This window comes from Apium graveolens, chromosome 10 (genome assembly GCF_009905375.1).
Source record: "Apium graveolens cultivar Ventura chromosome 10, ASM990537v1, whole genome shotgun sequence".
NCBI lineage: Eukaryota > Viridiplantae > Streptophyta > Magnoliopsida > Apiales > Apiaceae > Apium > Apium graveolens.
In genome coordinates, this window is record NC_133656.1 from 210,118,802 (window position 1) to 210,137,244 (window position 18,443).

Consider the following 18,443-nt stretch of genomic DNA (forward strand, 5'->3'; position numbering starts at 1 on the left):
CCTGGACAAGATAGATGTGAAGCTGAAGATGACGAAAACATGGTTGCTAAGAAGGTTGCTAAAGAAAAATAATCTTTCAAGATTAAAGCTAAAACAGTGAAGAAAGTGTCCAATCCTATTGGCAGGGCGCCAATGACACGTTCAAGGACCGTAGGTCCTTCATCTACACAGGTATGTAATTTCATTTATGTTGTGGACTTTTTAGCAGTTTTTGGTTCTTACACTATTTTTAATTGTGTTAATAACTACTAATAGTCTGAAAACTCACTCCATCCTCCATCTCGAAAGTCAACCCCTCCGGTAACTGAACCTCTGGTAACTGAACCATCATCCCCTGTTTTACCACCTCCCCCTCCCTTGCCTAAAGATATATCACCAACCTTTCCTCAGAGAGTGGCACCACCAAAAAAGTATAGTAATCAGGGTATTGGTTCAATGAAGGCTTATAACTTGATGAAAGAACGCCAGAAAACATTAGAAAAATAAAAAAACCAAACTGATGATGGTGGTCAGCCATGTGAAGAAGAAACTCATGAGGACGCCACATCTCCTGGTAATAACTATTTTTTCTACTATTGGCTTGGTTCAACAATTTGAATAGGTTCTTGGCTTAATCTTTTTTACAACTTTTTGGTCCAGAAAAGAAGAGGAAGCGTAGAGGACCCACTTTAATGAAAGCTGTGTACACAAGAAAAGAAGACGAGAAGAAGATTATTAAGCTGAACAAGGAGTTGCAGGCCGTGGCTGATGATGACAAAACCTTGTCTGAATTCAAGGATTTTTTGGGGACATTGGGTAGGCAGTCTGTACCCCTTGATTCAATTAACTGGCATAGAGTTCCTGGGCAACTGAAGGAGGATTTATGGAAATTTGTGAAGGTAAACACAAAATATAATCTATGTATAATATCTATTTTTGTTCATAGTATATGATTAATTAAAATTGACACTCTATATCCCTGAGATGTAAAAGGCAGCTAATAATTTAACTTAATTTATTTAGACAAAATATGAGATTCCCGAAGAGGTAAGAACTTACACATTAAGGACCATTGGTGCTCTGTGGAGGCTGCACAAAAGCCGAGTTAAGCAGAGTCATTATCTTGCTTATGATAATGATGACGACAGGATGAAAAACAAGCCTAATGTCATTCCACTTGAAGAATTCAAGGTGCTTCTTAAATATTGGGGGAATGAAGAATTTCAGGTATATGTATTTATTTATCAATCACTTAGCTAGATGTCCACCTTATCGCAATGTTTTTTTGAAAAATTGGTGGAACTTATTTTATATTTCTGCACCTTATTGGATAATCAGGATCGAGCTAGGAAAAATGCGAAAAATCGTACGTTGATTGTAGAAACACACACAGCTGGTCGTAAAAGTTTTGCTCAAATTGGCGAGAAAATTGTATGTCCAGCGTTTAAAAATTGATTTCATTTTCTCTGTTTTAATCATCGCATTTCTGTTTTCTTGCATTATATTGGTTTGACATAATGCCATTCTTTGCATTTTTTCACAGAAAAAGGAAAAGAAAATTGATCCATCTGAATTAGCTCCAAAAGATGATATTTACTCAAAAACTCGCAAACGGGAACCAGGACGATAGTATAAGGTACCAATGCAATTAACTTAATTGTTTTAGTCATTTCCATCTTTACAATATCATATAGTTTTTATTATTCAGAGTGGCACTCATTTTTAATGTGTTTGTATTATTGTTTATTGGTAGACTCCCAATGCTGAAAATATCATTGGTGATGACCAAGTCAAAAAACCCAGCCATGGTCCCAATTGGCTTCTGGGCAGATCTGGGAAATGTAGAAAATTGAAAAAGGATCAGCAACGATAGCTTCTTGGTTCTAGTACTACTCCTGCTGATATGGAGGATTTGAAGAAGACAATAAGGGAAGAATTGATGGCTGAAATGCAGGAGATGGTAGATAAAAAGGTTTCTGAAAAAGTTACCAAGGTCATAGTAAAGCTTGGAGAAATCAATCCAGATTTTAAACAAATTGATCTTGAAGAATTATGCGCGGACAGTGATGAAAGTGAGGACAACAATGAAGAAGAGGATGGTGATCGTGAGCCTGAAAGTGACGAGGACGATCTTAATAAAATTCATGATGCTTAATGTTGTGTACTTTTATTTTATAAATGTGTGCTTTTGGTATGTTGCTACTTAGACATGAAAATAGACTATGTTTTGTCTAGATTTATGGTGTAACGACGTAGGTCGGCTATGTGTTTCGACTTTGAATTTAGTACTAGACGTAGCTGCAAGATGATCTTTTGATATAAGCCATTTCTTGGGCCTTATTGACTTGTATTTTGTTGGATTTGCCATCTGTCCGGAATTGGAAATGTGAAATCAAAATTTATTGACAACTTGTGATTTTAGGATGGTTTTTGACATTTCAAACAGGATATTGCAACTTAGAGTAATAAAAAGTGTTGCAAATTAATGTTGCTAAAACTATTAAAAAGCACTACAATATGAACACAAGTGTTGCACTACAATGTTGCTAAAACTATTAAAAGCATTACAATAGGAACACAAGTGTTGATGTAAAATGTTGCTAAAAATGATAAATTATGCCAATAGGAAAAAAGTGTTACATAAAAATGTTGCAATAAATTGACTTTTATAACATATTAGACTGCAAAATATTACAGGAAAGTGTTACAGTATTTTATTGCAACACCATCAATATGTTGCTAAAACTGGCAAAAATGTTGCAATAAAACGAGTTATTGTGACACATTTAAATGTTGCAATAAGTCCAAAAAATGTTGTTATAGGTTTCTATTAGAACGGCAGTAAATGCAACGCCGAATTTTAGTAAAAATGTTGCAAAAACCTCTATTGTAATATATTTGGTATCTTTTACTACACTTTTTTGGGGTTGCAATAGCCCATATATGGTGTAGTGATAGTTGGACCGACGTCATTTGACCGCTTACGCCTCCAATCAATAAAAATCCGTATAAATTATTTCGATTAAAATTTTCCATTTTTTTTCAAAATACTTTTGATTTTTAAAATCATAACCAACTTTTAAAATCACTAAGACTATTACAAGTCTGAAATTATTCTTAATTTCAATTTCAGAAAAAGTTATTACGTTCACATGGGGTCAATTATGCCAAAAGAGTCATAATTCATATCACCATAAGTACTACCAATTTGAAAGAATTTGTATTTGAAATAAAGCATAATATTCAAAAGAAGAAAAAAAAAGAACATGTCATTTTCTTGCATAAATCTGATCATAAAGTGACAATAGGTATTTAAAAATAATATGTTTGGCAAGAGTTGAAAAGTTAAATGCCTTATACGCATTTCTTCTTAACCAGATAACCTACTTCACGTCACCTGGCTTGGCTTTTCCTTTCTTAAGCCTCACATTCTCGCCTTTCATATCTACACGTATAAAAAGGCACTACTTCAATATTTTCTATAACAGTCGACGTTCACCCTAAACGTCTATACCTAACTACCCTTTTGATTCTTCTTTAATAATTACATACATCATAGCATACATATACTTTAAATATATCCATACTGATAAACACGTATACAATCAACATATAGCAAATAACACATAATCCCGTCAAGTCATATCGATAGTTCTTTGTTCAAGACTATGCCGTCAACACTTTAAAAATTATCATATATTCATAAAACCATTTGAGTCATGTATGGTTTAAATCCCTTGTGGTAAAATGTTTAATAAAAGTTAATTTGTAGAAGAATTTTGATTTACAAAATAATATTTGAAAATAACTTAACTTAATTGGAGTCAATTGTTATTTAAATAAATCCTTAGATAATAAAATTAATCATCTAACTCTCTTTAAACGATTAACTACATCAAGTCAATTTAGGTAAGGAGATCTATTTTCGAAAACATTTTAGTATTAAACCGATAGGTTAATAAAATATAGAAGTGCGTTTCTCTTTTTAAAAGTTAAATTTATTTTCAGAAAATTTCGGCAACACTTCCTTTATTTTATTAACTGCCAGCCGGTCTCAGACCGACACCGATAACCAATGTTCATACTGTCATTCATTAATCTCATTTATACAACAATCACAACTTATGCTTTTATACTATCTTCATATCATTTACGACTCTACCATAATATTCGCACCCATAATTTCATAACCTCGTTTCAATATTCAAGATCCCAACAAATATATATATATACTAGTGTTGTAAAAATCGGGAATCGGGAAAAATTGGTCGAGCTACCGATTTATGATTAATTGGAAATCGGGGATTGATCGGAAGGATTAATCGGAGTAAAAATCGGATGTATTATAATATTAAATTATATTTAATATATTATTATCATTATATTAGTTATTTATTAACAAATATATATTTATTATATCATAATTTCTATACTTATTCATATTTATATTAATATAGTATTTTGATTTAATAAATAATTATATATACTTCAATAAAGAAAAATTCGTAAAAATTAATCGAATTTCAAAGATCGAATCGGTCAAATAATTTATAAGAAATTAATTGGTTGAATCGGGGATTTATCGGGGATTTTTAGAATACTGATAAATACGAGGTAATTATCAACACTTAACATTCCAACAATTAGAACATATGTGAACCAAATATCCTTGACAGCCGAACTAAAAATTTAAAAAATACAACCATATCACATATATGATATTATGTTAACACGAAACACTCAATCTCTTCTCGTCTCTCATCAATTTGCATCAAAACCCACTAAACATCAACATCAAATAATCTGAAAAACGAAACTAAAATAGCTTTCAACTTCACATTTGTAGATGAATCATATAATTAACTTCCAATTTGTCATTACACATAAAAGTCGAGCCAAACATCAACTTTTGCAAACCCCAATATTCTGAAAATTGAGGTTTATCAACATTCGACTACAAAAAACTGTATGAACAAGGAGATTAAATATATTTCGAACTCAAGTACATAATAGTACAATCTACTGACTCGCAATAGTTCATCGCCGGAGGTGGAATCGAACGGTGGTGCCCCAAAAAAGGGGTTTCCTACTCGTTTTCTCCCATTTAAAGCTTAAATATTCAAACCCAATTCAAGTTCATGTATAAATCATTCGAGATCGAAGAGAATTTCAGAAAATCAAAACCTACCCAAAATGGGTCTCATGGAATTCGAACTACATATACAACTATACACTCATACAAGTATGTATCGGTGTTTAGAAGAAATAAAGCAGGAAGACTCCGCTCCCAATTTGACCAATCGACCGAAAAAACAAGAAAGAAGATGATAAGAGATGATATACCAAGAGAGATTGATAATGAGACGATGGAATGAGAAGAAAAAAGGGGGTGGGTCTGATGTATATACCTCTAAGGATAATTTAGTAATTCTGATATTTAAGTAGATATCTTTATATAAGTCATTTTGTGCTAAAAATTCCTTAAATCGAATTTAATGAATTAGAAAATTGGAAATTTTACAGTTCAGAAATATTAAAATTTTATTTTTAAATTATAGATAATTAAATTATCTTTCTTCCCATATATTTTAAAAAAATTAAGCTTAGATTATTTTATGTGAATTTTGCAAGTTACTACTCAAAAATCAAAATAATGATTTTCAAATCATTTAAAAATATCAAATCAACGAGATAAATTACACTATCATTTTTATAATATTTATAGGGATATTCTAGATATAATACAACAAATCTCATTATTTTATTATATCCCAATAATTTTATAGAAAAGTTTAAAGGCTCACATAATCATATTTTCACATAGTAAAACCCTTAAATTCGTTTAAAAACACACCAATCACATAGTTCAACTCGTAATAATCATATGGCACGTATTCATAAATTCCACAATCAAACCTTATACTCCCACTTAACTTTTATTTTAAATTTTAATTATACTCACTTTTTCATTTTTGACGGATATATATAATCTGATAACCTTAGAGGTCATTCCTTCCCTTTATTTGCTTAACCGCATTAACACATGTGATCACATCATCATGTATTCACATAATTTCCCTTGTAAATCAAAACCCATTCATTTTTCTTAAATCTTCATAAGTAATCATTTTTCAATAAAACGATACACGTCTCATTTACGTGTATTACACGATAACTCGTATCGATCATGCTTCCATATCGTTGCTCTATTAACATATATATATATATATATATACCACTTAGATATACATCAAATTAGAACAAGTATATCCATATAATCAATTCCAATTCCACATAAATTTATGCTTATTTACAAATATGTATAATACAATATACAAAATTCTCGGATTACATTAAGGCAGGGGGCCCTCCCTCCCCTATCTATTTCTATTATTTTTCGAGGGGGTATCTAATGATATCGATTCACCATCTAGCATAGGTGGGGAGAGGATTCCAGATAGCTCCAACAGCCCCAGTTGTTTCCCATATTTTATTTGTCGATGACAACTTCCTATTTTTTCAAGGTACAGTATAGGAAGCTACAATTATCAAAAAAATTCTAGTTTCTTACGAAAGATGCTCGGGACAGGCAGTTAATGTTAGTGTTTGTGCCCTAGAGACAACACTATTATGTTTTATTTATGACATTTGGATTATTAATATTTATGTTCTATCGATTATTCTTTTAAATAATTTATTAAGTCTTAATTTACTGCGATATAAATATTAGATTAATAAATGTCCTTGGTGAATTTTATATCTCTAAGTACGTGACTTAGAAATGGGATTATGTGAATAGTATCGATATTCCCAAATATCCCTAGTCGAGTATTATTATTAAGAGACAATAATAATACACTAAGATTAGAGTGTTTGTTCACTGATGATTACATCCCATTGATCATAGGTATAGTGATACTAAAGTCAAAAACACAGGCATATATAAATATACATGATGCTAGATAGACCCAATGTGAGATTCTACTATTCTATTGTGTCATAAGTAATTCTCACGGTGATAATGATGTAATGGTCCTTCGACTTGAAATCATTATATTTCTATACAATGATTGATTACATCAAAAAGTTGTCTTTGACCGGGTAATGATAAAAGTGAACTCCGGGTATATTAAGAATCATGTGATAAATATGAATGATCTATAAAGGATTTAACCCTCCTAATTATCGGAGAGATATTATTGGCCTCTTGTGTGAGTTAGACTATGAAATGCGTGGCGCCGCGCTCAAATGTTGATTTGAAATGATAGTCTACTCATTGATCAAGTAAACCTGGATTAAACCATGAAGAGGATGACACATAATAAGCCTCAAGTTTAATCTATAATATTTGGTTAAAGGGATTATATTACTTTATACATTATTCACGAAAGGTTTAATCGATCACCGATTTAATTATTATTACTTGGGTAGCAATGATGTATTACTAGATGTCACTCATTGTTTATAATTTAAATATGAGGTATTTAAATTATTTCCATCGTAATAATAACCTATAGGGTCGCACAAAGAAAGCATGGAGGAATATTCAATTCAAACTCGGATTTGAATTAAAAAGAAAATTTGAATTATTTATTATTAATTAAGTTGGACTTAATTAATGGGATAAATTAATTTCGAATTTGTAAATTATTAAATCCGAAATTCAGTTATTATTTAATAATTGAGTTAAACTTAATTATTAAATAAATAAAATTTCAGATTTTAATAAACTCCAACTTGGATTAAGGTTAAGACCGTTTTTGGCATCTCTATATAAACATCCTTAAGGCTAAAATTAGGGTTACGTTTTTATTAGATAAAAAAAAATCAAATCCTAGCAGCTAAAGGTGAGAGACAGAGAGAGGGGGGGATAGGTCCGTTCTTGGTGCTAGTACACGCCTCCTCTGTACCAGCTTTCGTGTGCATACTTTTACAGCGTAGATCGTTAAGGCAGGATACGTGGTGTTCAGTTAAAGCTAGGATCTCCTTTTGACAACCATAATTGTAAAGCTCTTTAAGGTAAACATCTCATCCACAAATTAAATATTATTTTTCGCATGGATCTTGTGGTGGGTTTTGATTTATTCTATTTTTACGGTTTTACTTATTATTTTCGCTGCGTTTTATGCCTCGAAACCCAATAGTTAATTTACAGAAATCGGTAATGTATTACAGTGCTAATATTGCATGAGAGAGACAACTGGAAATTTCAGGTATACTGGGAGTGCATAATGACATAAAAGTTACAAGGTATCTTGGCTTACCTTCACTAGTGGGAAGATCAAAAAAACGTGTCTTTGGGTACTTGAAATACAAGGCTAGTAAACACATTCAAGCGTGGCAAAGAAAGCCTATATCTCAAGCTGGAAAAATAGTATCAATTCGGAATGTGGCACAAGCTATACCTTCTTAAAATATGTTATTCTTCTTGCTTCCTAAAACTTTATGTCATGATCTTGAGCAGATGTTCAGTAATTATTGATGGAGATCAGGGAATATTATAAATTAGAAAGGCGTTAATTGGCTCTCGTGGAATAACATGTGCATGGGAAATAGTAGAAGAGGTTCGGGCTTCAGAAGTTTTTATGGTTTCAACATTGCTTTGCTAGGTAAGCATATCTGAAACTTTATGCATAACCCCAACTGCCTTGTGGCGAGATTGTTTAAGGCACGTTATTTTCCTAGTCTTATATTCTTAAAGCACCTAGAGGACAAGGCTCTACTTTCATCTGGTCAGGTATTTGGACCGCAAAAGAGGAGCTTAGTAAGGGTTTCAGATGGGTTATGGGCAATGGAGACAGAATTATTGCCACTAAAGATCCTTGATTACAGGAAACAAATGACTTATGTGTAGACCAAAATCCATTTTATGAGGGACGAAGTGAAGTTGTATTGAGTTTATTTCTTCCTAATGAGAAAAAGTGGGATGAAAATCTAGTTAAATCTCGATTTCTCATAGATGATGTGAATGTTATCTATGTCCCCCAATGCGATGTTGTGGATAAGGTAGCATGGATGGAATCAAACAAAGGAGGATATAGTGCCAAATATGGTTATCATTATTGGTATAATTTGAATTATAGCCATGCAGACATAACTCAAAATGTTGGATGGAAAATAGTGTGGCATTTAAAGCTCCCTCATAAGGTGAAGGTCTTTATTAGGCGATTTTGTCACAATGTCATCCCAGTCAGGAGGAGACTAAGTTCCAGAGGCGTCCGAGTTGGTATAACTTGTATTGTGTATGTGAGTGATATAGAGCACATGGCTCACCTCTTCTTTGACTGTAAATTTGCTACTGGATGATGGCAGCACCTTATCCTAACCTTCAACCGAAGTGAAATTGAATATGCTCATGACTGATTATTATGCAGGATTAGCACTGAAATTGAAGAGACGGTTGCAAGAATATGCATCGTTCTATGGGGTATTTGGCATTGGAGGAACAAGAAGGTATGGGATGCTAAGGTCGTAACCCCTAGGTTCATCATGGATAGTAGTTTCAGAATGTACTCAGAGTGTTTGGAGGCTAAGAAAGGTAAAAAAAAAGTTACAGCTCCATTAGAGCATACAACATGCAAAAAAAAGAGATTAATAAATGGGAACCACCAGAAACTGGTAAACTCAAAATTAATGTGGACGCTTCAATTTTTCTGGGTGCTCAGACTATTTTTGTTGGCATGGTGTTGAAAGATCGGGTGGGGTCATTTGAAAACCTTTGTTTCCCTGCCGTGGAGTTTATTTTTGAAGCAGAGGTTGTAGGGGTTCGAGAGGCGTTATCCTAGATCAAGGATCTTCTACTCCAAGATGCCAAAGTGTTGGTGGAAATATATTCTCTTCTCACAACCAATGCCATCACGAGAGAAGAGTTAAATTTCTTGGAGGTTGGTGAGGTAATTAAAGCTTGCAAGCACATGCTTAAGTCTATGTATGCAATTGTTGTTAGTTTTATTCACAAAAATGCTAACAGAGTAGCTCACAAAATTATTAGAATACCTTGTTTAGCTAATTGCCATATCATTTTCACGTCTTCTCTTACATGTTTGTTGGAGGCTCTTTCTATCAATTTCTCTAGTTGAATGGATATTTGTTTTTTTTTTAAAAAAGATATGCATCTACAATTTTTGCTCTAAACTCAAGTAATGATTTCTATTTTATGTACCTATAAATCATCAAGTTTTAGATAATTTTATTTAATTTATGTGCTTTTATTGTTGTATTAAATTAAAATTTAATGCTTATTGAATATGCTTTGATTAGTATATGTACATTCATGACAGTAGACTATGTTAATTAATGGTGTTATAACAACAAAGATAAAGACCAAAGTAAAAAATTATAAAGAAAGGTAGCAAACAACAATCTAAAAATTGCATCAGTGGTACTCTTCATCACGCAAGTCATTGTTTCTATGGTGAAAATCACTAGCATTATTCCTACAAAATTATTATATGTGGATTCTAAGACAATTATGTCACCACCACTTACATCAAAGTACCCAAATGTAACAAAGATGAGGAGGAAATCTCCATCAAGGTACTTGTTAGGTATGAAATGCACACATGGGGGGAATTTGTGGTTCTTGATTTTTACCTAAAAGCTTTATAAATTGTTTTCAAAAGAATCAAGTTAAGTGATTAGGCTATTCATGAACTTAACAGTTAAGATATATTACAATAACAATTAACTAATTGTAAAAGACAAGGAATCAATTATCAAAACTCACTTGATTTTTATTCAAAATTAAATGGATTGTGCTATAAATCCAAGTTTTTTGAATATCAAAGAACTTAACTACTTCTTGAGAGAATACAAGAAAATCTAGACTGTTGTGCTCTCTTTTTTTGAACTAAGGGCCCATGACATGTTTTATAGATCAACATGCACAGTTTACAGAAATTAAACTAAAATAGACTAACATATTTTCTAAAGTCCTTTTGTCTATTTCTATTTTAAGTGCTACAAATCTGCATACAATCTTTCAGGTCTGCTACACACTTAGTTCAGTTCATCTTGGCCCCTAATCTTGCACTCTTCAAACTGTATTCGTAGACGTTCCATTTTAATGATAAAATGGTTTGTTAACATAATTTTGAATCTTCAGGAGATGCATTCTGTAATTGAAGTTGTTATCGAGATTTTTAAAGTGTATAAAGATGTTTGTATCGTGATGTATAATGGTTTGTCGATTTCTTCACTTCTCGACATATGTAAATGACTTGTCGATATCTTCACTTCTCTACATGTGTAGATGAATTGTCGATATCTCCATTTCTCTACGTGTGTAAATGACTTATCGATATCTCCACTTCTCTATACAAGTAAAGTGACTTCTCTATAGGCCAAATTGACTTCTCGATATGACTTCTCTGTATTTCTTGATTTGTGACTTCTTGACATTTGACTTAGAGCATTTTTTAGTCTACAATATTATTCTTCATCAAACTGTTTATCTTCATTCCGAGGTATGAGCATGCATGATCTTCTCCCATAGATTTATTCCTAACTTGTTGGTTGTTTACTGAAAAATACTCCAGTCTAGCCTTCTTCAACATTTTTACATACTCAAGAAATATCATTACAGATTACATAAAAGTTATAAGTCAATTAAATCTTAGGATTGTCAATATAAGTTAGTCTTGTTATGTTAAGGCATGTCTTGCACAACAATAATTGTAGAAAGCTAAATTTAATAAATTTACCTACTTCTTCTTGTATTATTTTCACTCTAATGACCTTCTCAAGTCTTATTATCGACCCAAAGTGTTAACTATTACATTGAGATGGAGTGAGTAAATAATTTAACCATTACTTTTTCACATTCTTCACTTTTATAAGTCTTCATGCCTCCGATACCGCAAGTGCTAACAATTTGTTGAGTGGAGTGAGTTATATACACTAATAATCTTTTATTCAATTTTTATAACTATAATCTAACTAATTAGTATTATGTTTAAATTTTAATAATGGCTTGATTTAAATTCGATTAACGGATACATTTTAGTAAATGTGAATATGATTTTCTCATACTAACTACCTCTAACTGTAAAATTATTTACTTAAAATCAAATTGATAAAAATGTATGCTTATCTTTATTTAAAAGGAAATAAATATCTTCAAATTATATATAGGGTTAATAAGTCGATTTCGTAATAACCTTTGAGAGGTTTACAGTAAGTTGTAAAGATAACGATCAACAATTCTACGAAGATGGGTGATCATTTTTTGATGGTTGATGTGCGCTTGTGAGTGCTTCCTAGAAATCTCCGATGTTCGTAGAGATTTCTAGAGTGGGTGAATATCCAGTCCTTTTTCGAGATGCCTACGTGCCCATATATACAGATCAAGCTCACGTAGTTCTAAGTAAATGATATGTCCGTTTTGGCTAGGTTCCTTGCCCGAATAAATCTCATATGTCTTGAAGCCATACACTAACATGTGAATGGAACACAATTTCATATTTGAATAAGAATGCTTGGCTATTAGATCTACTTCTAGGTAGGGGTGCACATGGGTAGGGGTGCACATGGGTAGGGTTGGTCGGGTTGGGACTATAAAAATGACCCAACCCAACTAGTTCGGTTTGGAAAAAATTTAACCCGTCCTAAAAAAATTAACATGTAACCCAACCCTCTTGATTATATGTTGGGTTGGGTCGGGTCGGCTCGGGCTGATCGGTTTATAAATATATGAATAAAATATTAAAATACTTAAACAATACTAATTATCCCGAATTTCAAATTAAAACAGAACTCATAATTATCAGTGGTTAGTTCTTAACCACACAAAATATTACCAACATTGTCCAGACTCTGAATAATAAATTCAACAGAACATTCATTCTAGTCTCTGACCATAGTGGCATAGTGCAAGCAAAACAAAAGCGAATTAATTTAAACAGACAGGAACTTGATGTTAGTATTCCATTATAGTCTGGTAATCTACGACACAACATAACAAAAAGAATTTAACTTAAGCAAACATCATGCCTCCTGTAATTATCAGTAATCAACAATAACGACATTCTCCTTCAAAGAGGTTTCTTTTTTCTTAGTTTTCTTTACATTGTTTACAACAAATAAAAAGATATAAATAATTCAGTTTATTAAAGAAGAAGAGAACCATGCAGGGCATATCAAATAACATAAAGTTATCTCTAATAATTTATTACCTTCATCGAGAAAATCATACATATGAGTTTTATCGAGATACCCTCTTGAAGTAAGACACCCATGATTTCCCCTGAGCCAATTTTGGGTGCAAACTAATGCCTCTACTATTTTTGGGCTTAATGAACTCCTAAACGAGTCCAAAATACGGCCACTAGTATTGAATGTTGATTTTGATGCTATTGTCGAAACAGGTATAGCTAACCCATCTCTAGCCATCATAGATAAGATCTTATACTTACCAGAATTAGCTTTCCACCACTGTAGGATATCAAAAGGAACAATCATCGGGTTTAATGATTCATCCTCCAAATACCTTTCAAGATCATTTTTTTCTCGCTAACAAATGTTTGTTGGTGTTGTAAATAGCTTTCCAGTATTCTCCTCTGCGTTTCCTTGCCATCACTCTTTGACAGGGAATCAAGTTTGGTGTCCTAATAAATATAATAATAATTATACAAGCATAAGATAGACACAAAATTAAAGAATTGTATGATTCAATTTACAAAGTCAAACAACATAAACAAGTGGGAACTATCTAGACTCTAGAGCATACTTTTCTGGTGCATTTAAACTAAACTATACTAGCTATTCAATTTCATTTCAAACTAACCTTGTTACTTTTGTCATCAACCTCGACATCATAGCAAGCATACAAACACTGAAGAACCGATTCCACCTTGACGACAAGCTTTGCAACAGTCTCAGCATTATAAACAGTGTCAAAACAGAATTTTAAGTACCTCATTTTGTATCTTAGATCAAGCACAACAACTAAAAATAATAGAGGATTGATGTTTTCTGCAGTGCCCCAGTATTTGTTATACTTTTCCTTCATGCTCATAGCAATACCAAATAATAAAGGGTCATTAATAACTTCTGAATCACTCAGCTGGGTATGATTTTCACATATCTCGTGATAAAAATTATTAGAAGTCAATTGTAAAGTGCTACTGAATTTTAGAGTTACTTCATAAAATGTAGAGAGAAATTTGACAAATACAGCGGCACACTCCCAATCAGCACAAGTAGGAGGCCCAATCATCTTCTTCCTATTTTTTTTTCCCAAAAAATAACTTAAAAACTTATCATCTTCCTCTTCGTACCTTGTGAAGGCTTTTTCAAATTTGAGAGCAACATCCAACATCGAGAATGTGGAGTTCCAGCTCGTAGGGACATCTAAAATTAAGCCTCCTTTGTAATCAATTTCTCTCGCTCCACATAACTCATGAACTTTTGCAACCTAGCAGGAGATGCTCGTATATATCTCACTGAATTTTGAATAGCTACTATTGAATTATGCATACTTTTCAGCCCCTCATTCACAATTAGATTCAATATATGAGCGCCGCACCTCACATGAATGTAATCTCCATTAAGAACAGAACCCTTCCAGCCATTAACTCTTTTCTTCACAAAACCAACAGCAACATCATTGGTTGTTGCATTATCAAGCGTTACAGAAAATACCTTTTCAATCTGCCAACCTAGTAAACACGCCTCGATCACCTTACCAATTGTTTCACCTTTATGATTTGGAACTTGACAAAAATTAATAATCCTTTTTTGTAAGTTCCATTCAGGATCAATGTAATGTGTAGTCAAACACATATAAGACATTTGTGTGCAAGATGCCCAACAGTCAGTAGTTAGACTTACTTTTTGGCCAGCCTTGGTCAGATCCTTCATTAATTTCACTCTCTCATTGCAAAATAGTTGATACATATCTCTAGTGACAGTCATTCTTCTAGGGACACCAAATTGTGGTTGCAACTCCTGCACAAGCTTCTTAAAACCAGCACCTTCGACTACATTGAATGCGTGTTCATCCTTTACAACGAACTTAACCAATGCACTTCGACATCTCACCTTATTAAATGTGAGAGCTAATAAGCTTTCTCTTGCTTTGTTACCACTTACCAGCTTGAAAGCTCAATATTTTTTGTTTTTTATCACATACTTTGTTTGGATTTTTCTTGCACTTCTCTAAATAAGCCCATAATCTGCTTGTCCCAACTCTCCTAAAATGAAAAGCATAATTAGAACCACAATAGTTACAGGTACATCTAGGATCCTTTGGATTTCCCCCAATAATTTTGGCGAAATGGTCCCAAATGTCTGAAATTCTGGTTGGCTTTTTTTAGATGTAAACGGATCATCATCGCCCTCTTTTTTAGGTGATTTGAGTGCAATATTTGTAGTGTCTGGAGTAAGGTTGAGACATGTTTCTATAATTGGATTTGGAGTGGTATTTTGGGCAGAAATGGGAGTGTTTTCTGGAGTGAGAGTATTATCTGGAGTGGTTTTTGTGGTCTGAATTGTAGCTAACTGGGGCGGGGGAGATGTCTTAGAAAATAACTTGTCCATTACTTGCAACTTGCAAGTTACAATTTAACCTATCAAAATCGTCAAAATAAACATAAGATTATGTCACAAATACGCAAATAAAGGAAGTTTTAACACAACAACTCATGTTTTTCAGTTAATCATTATATCAAACAGGTTAAGGGCCAACTGTAACAGACTTTTAAACATACACCTCACTACAAATTTAAACAAAACATACTAACAAGTAACAACTAAAAAGTAACAAGTAACAAATTCTTAAAACACATAGATTTTAGAGGTAAGATGCATTCAACAAATACTAATTAAAGAGCAGAGACAGAGAGTTAAGATACTTACTAGTTAGTAGCTGCCCGTAAGAATCTAGGAGACCTAAGATGTGAAACTGAAAATGTAAGTGACTATGTGTAATGTAATAAACTCACAGAGGCGCAACACAAACAACTTACATTTAACCTAGGTTAAAGTAAGACAGGCAGATGGATATATGGACCAGACCCGATGGCTGATGGGTTAATTGGGCTCACTACATATTTGGGTTGGGTTGGGTTGGGTTAGACTTTTTTTAAAGGTAACTCATACCCAACCCATAAAATTCGGGTTGGGCCTTATTTAAACCATTCAATTTTCGGGTTATATTAGGTCGACCTGGTCGGTTAAAAATAGGGTTGGGTTGGGTTGGGTCGGGTTAATCAGGTTACCCAACCCATGTGCACCCCTACTTCTAGGATCCTTTATGCCCGAATAGTATATTCTAGCATTAACCCGTCTACTCTGAACATTTATATCAAATGCATGACTTCTTAACTGCTACAGAAAAAATATAGTCAGGAATCTTTTGTCACAAAAAACCCGTCGTCAGGAACTTGCACTTGTATATATAAAATATATGTTAGTCCAGTGAACCTCATACAATTCCTTAACCCTATCGAATTTTATATATCATGCTACTAAGCTGCTGTAATTTTTTTAAGGAAAGAACATGTTCCTTTAGTAGCCCGTTCACCTGCAGGTTCATGTGCATGTACTTCTCTATTTTGCCTATCTGATTATAACTCTTCTTCACACATTATGTTGGGCCATCATCTAACCTATTTGACCTTTGAGCCCGGTGGACCCAAAATCAAGCCCATGGATATTTTACGTGCAACAGCTACCTCTCGTTTTCTTGAAGTCATTAAATGCAAGAGGAATCTAAATAATTTCTAAACTGGAGGTCAAATCTTTTGACCATCCTTTTATAAATGCATAACTTTAACATTATATATGCAAGCTTACATGAGCTAACTCATTATAAAAAAGAGAGTGCACAACTCTTACTTAGAGTATCTCTAATAGTCTCTTAGTATGTTCTTAAATATAATATAAATAATGTGGCTCTTACCAAGTTAAGACATATATTTCTGTATCACCTCCAACGATACTTTTTATTTTTCCTCATATGTTATATTTTATTCATATTTCAAATTATGCATGACAAATGTTAAAATGAAACATGTGCATATGAATATTTGATTAATAAAAAGAAGTTAAGAGCTATCTAATGGCTCTTAAAAGAGAGAAGAGAGAAGAGGCTCTTGAGCTTTTTAAGAGCCACTAGGAGCTTGTTGGAGCTTATTTTTTGACATACTCTTCATATTTTGGTTTAAAAGCTTATTTAAAGAGTGTATTGAAAATGCTTTTAGAGCATCTCCAACAAACTCTTTAAACAAATTCTTAAGCGGAAAAATAAAGAGTATTGTCAAAATTGGAGCTCCAAGAGACTTTTAGAGGCTCTTTAAAATCTTAAGAGGCTCCTCTCTCTCCTCTTTTTTAAGAGTCAACCACTTGCTCTTAACTTATATTTTATTATAAAGTAATTCAACCACCCACTTTCTCTCTCCACTTTATATTGTACCACTATTAAATAAAGATATTTTAATATTAAAATGTTATTTAAAGAGTGAATATAAAAAGTGTTGTTAGAGGTGAATGTACATTAAGTTGCTAAGAGTTAATGTTTTATAATATATTTGAAGAGTATCTTAAGAGATTATTGGAGATGCTCTTATACACTTTCTAAAGTAACTATTGTTCCCTCCGTCACAACCATTTTTTTATACTTTCCTTTTTGAGATGTCTCATCTAATTCTTTACATTTCAAAACTTACCAAAAATAGTAAATGGATCCAATCACTTTCCCACTTTTTTTCCTTTTTTACACTACTTTTACTCCACTATCTACTTTTTATACATTAAAAATCAATGGGTTCCACTACTTAACTCACTGTTCTTTCTCTTTTTTACTACTTTATACATATTTCTTAACTTCCGTGGCCAAACCAAATATAAACAATTGGTCGGGACAAAGGGAGTATATTCTAAAAAATTTGCTAAAAACCTATCGTCTAATACCATGAAAACATTCATGTGACTATTCTTCACTCTTCTACTGCCCAGAAAATCTTCAATGTATTTTTTCTTACAATTCTGCAAAATTTCTCAAAGGAAACTCCACGAGATTCCTTAAATACATTAAACAAATTCACTCATTCTTAGCTTCCCGCGAAATCTCCTCAAGGAGCGCGGAATTTGACTTCTAAAATTCTATGGTCATTAACGCGAAAAGACATTACTTGCCTACTCACTTCAAATTTACTAATTCAATTCAAAATTTAAAATTTCAATTAACCTTATTGGTTCTAACATTATAAATCCTCTGTTGTCTTGTAATCAATATTTTAGATTCTTTGTACATATATCTATACTATATTATTATAAATAAAACACCTTTTATTTGATTGTTGGTCGGTTGTTTGGTACGGTAGATAACAGCCGTTAAATCATATTCATATTCACGTAAATGGGAACGGTTAGATTTAATAATAAATTATATTATTATATTAATATTTAAATTTCTCTCATAGGGTTCAGAATTCAAATCCCCATCAACAACATATAATATTTAA

General features: G+C 32.6%; 1 long non-coding RNA gene across 1 annotated transcript; it reads right to left on the reverse strand.

The window, feature by feature from the left end:
* Positions 1-13,084: 13,084 nt before the first annotated feature.
* Positions 13,085-15,919, reverse strand: LOC141693343 (uncharacterized). Its single transcript, XR_012563076.1, has 3 exons — positions 15,835-15,919; positions 13,763-15,545; positions 13,085-13,583 (listed from the first exon to the last, which is right to left on the reverse strand). It is a non-coding gene; the product is annotated as an uncharacterized LOC141693343 (long non-coding RNA).
* Positions 15,920-18,443: the final 2,524 nt, after the last annotated feature.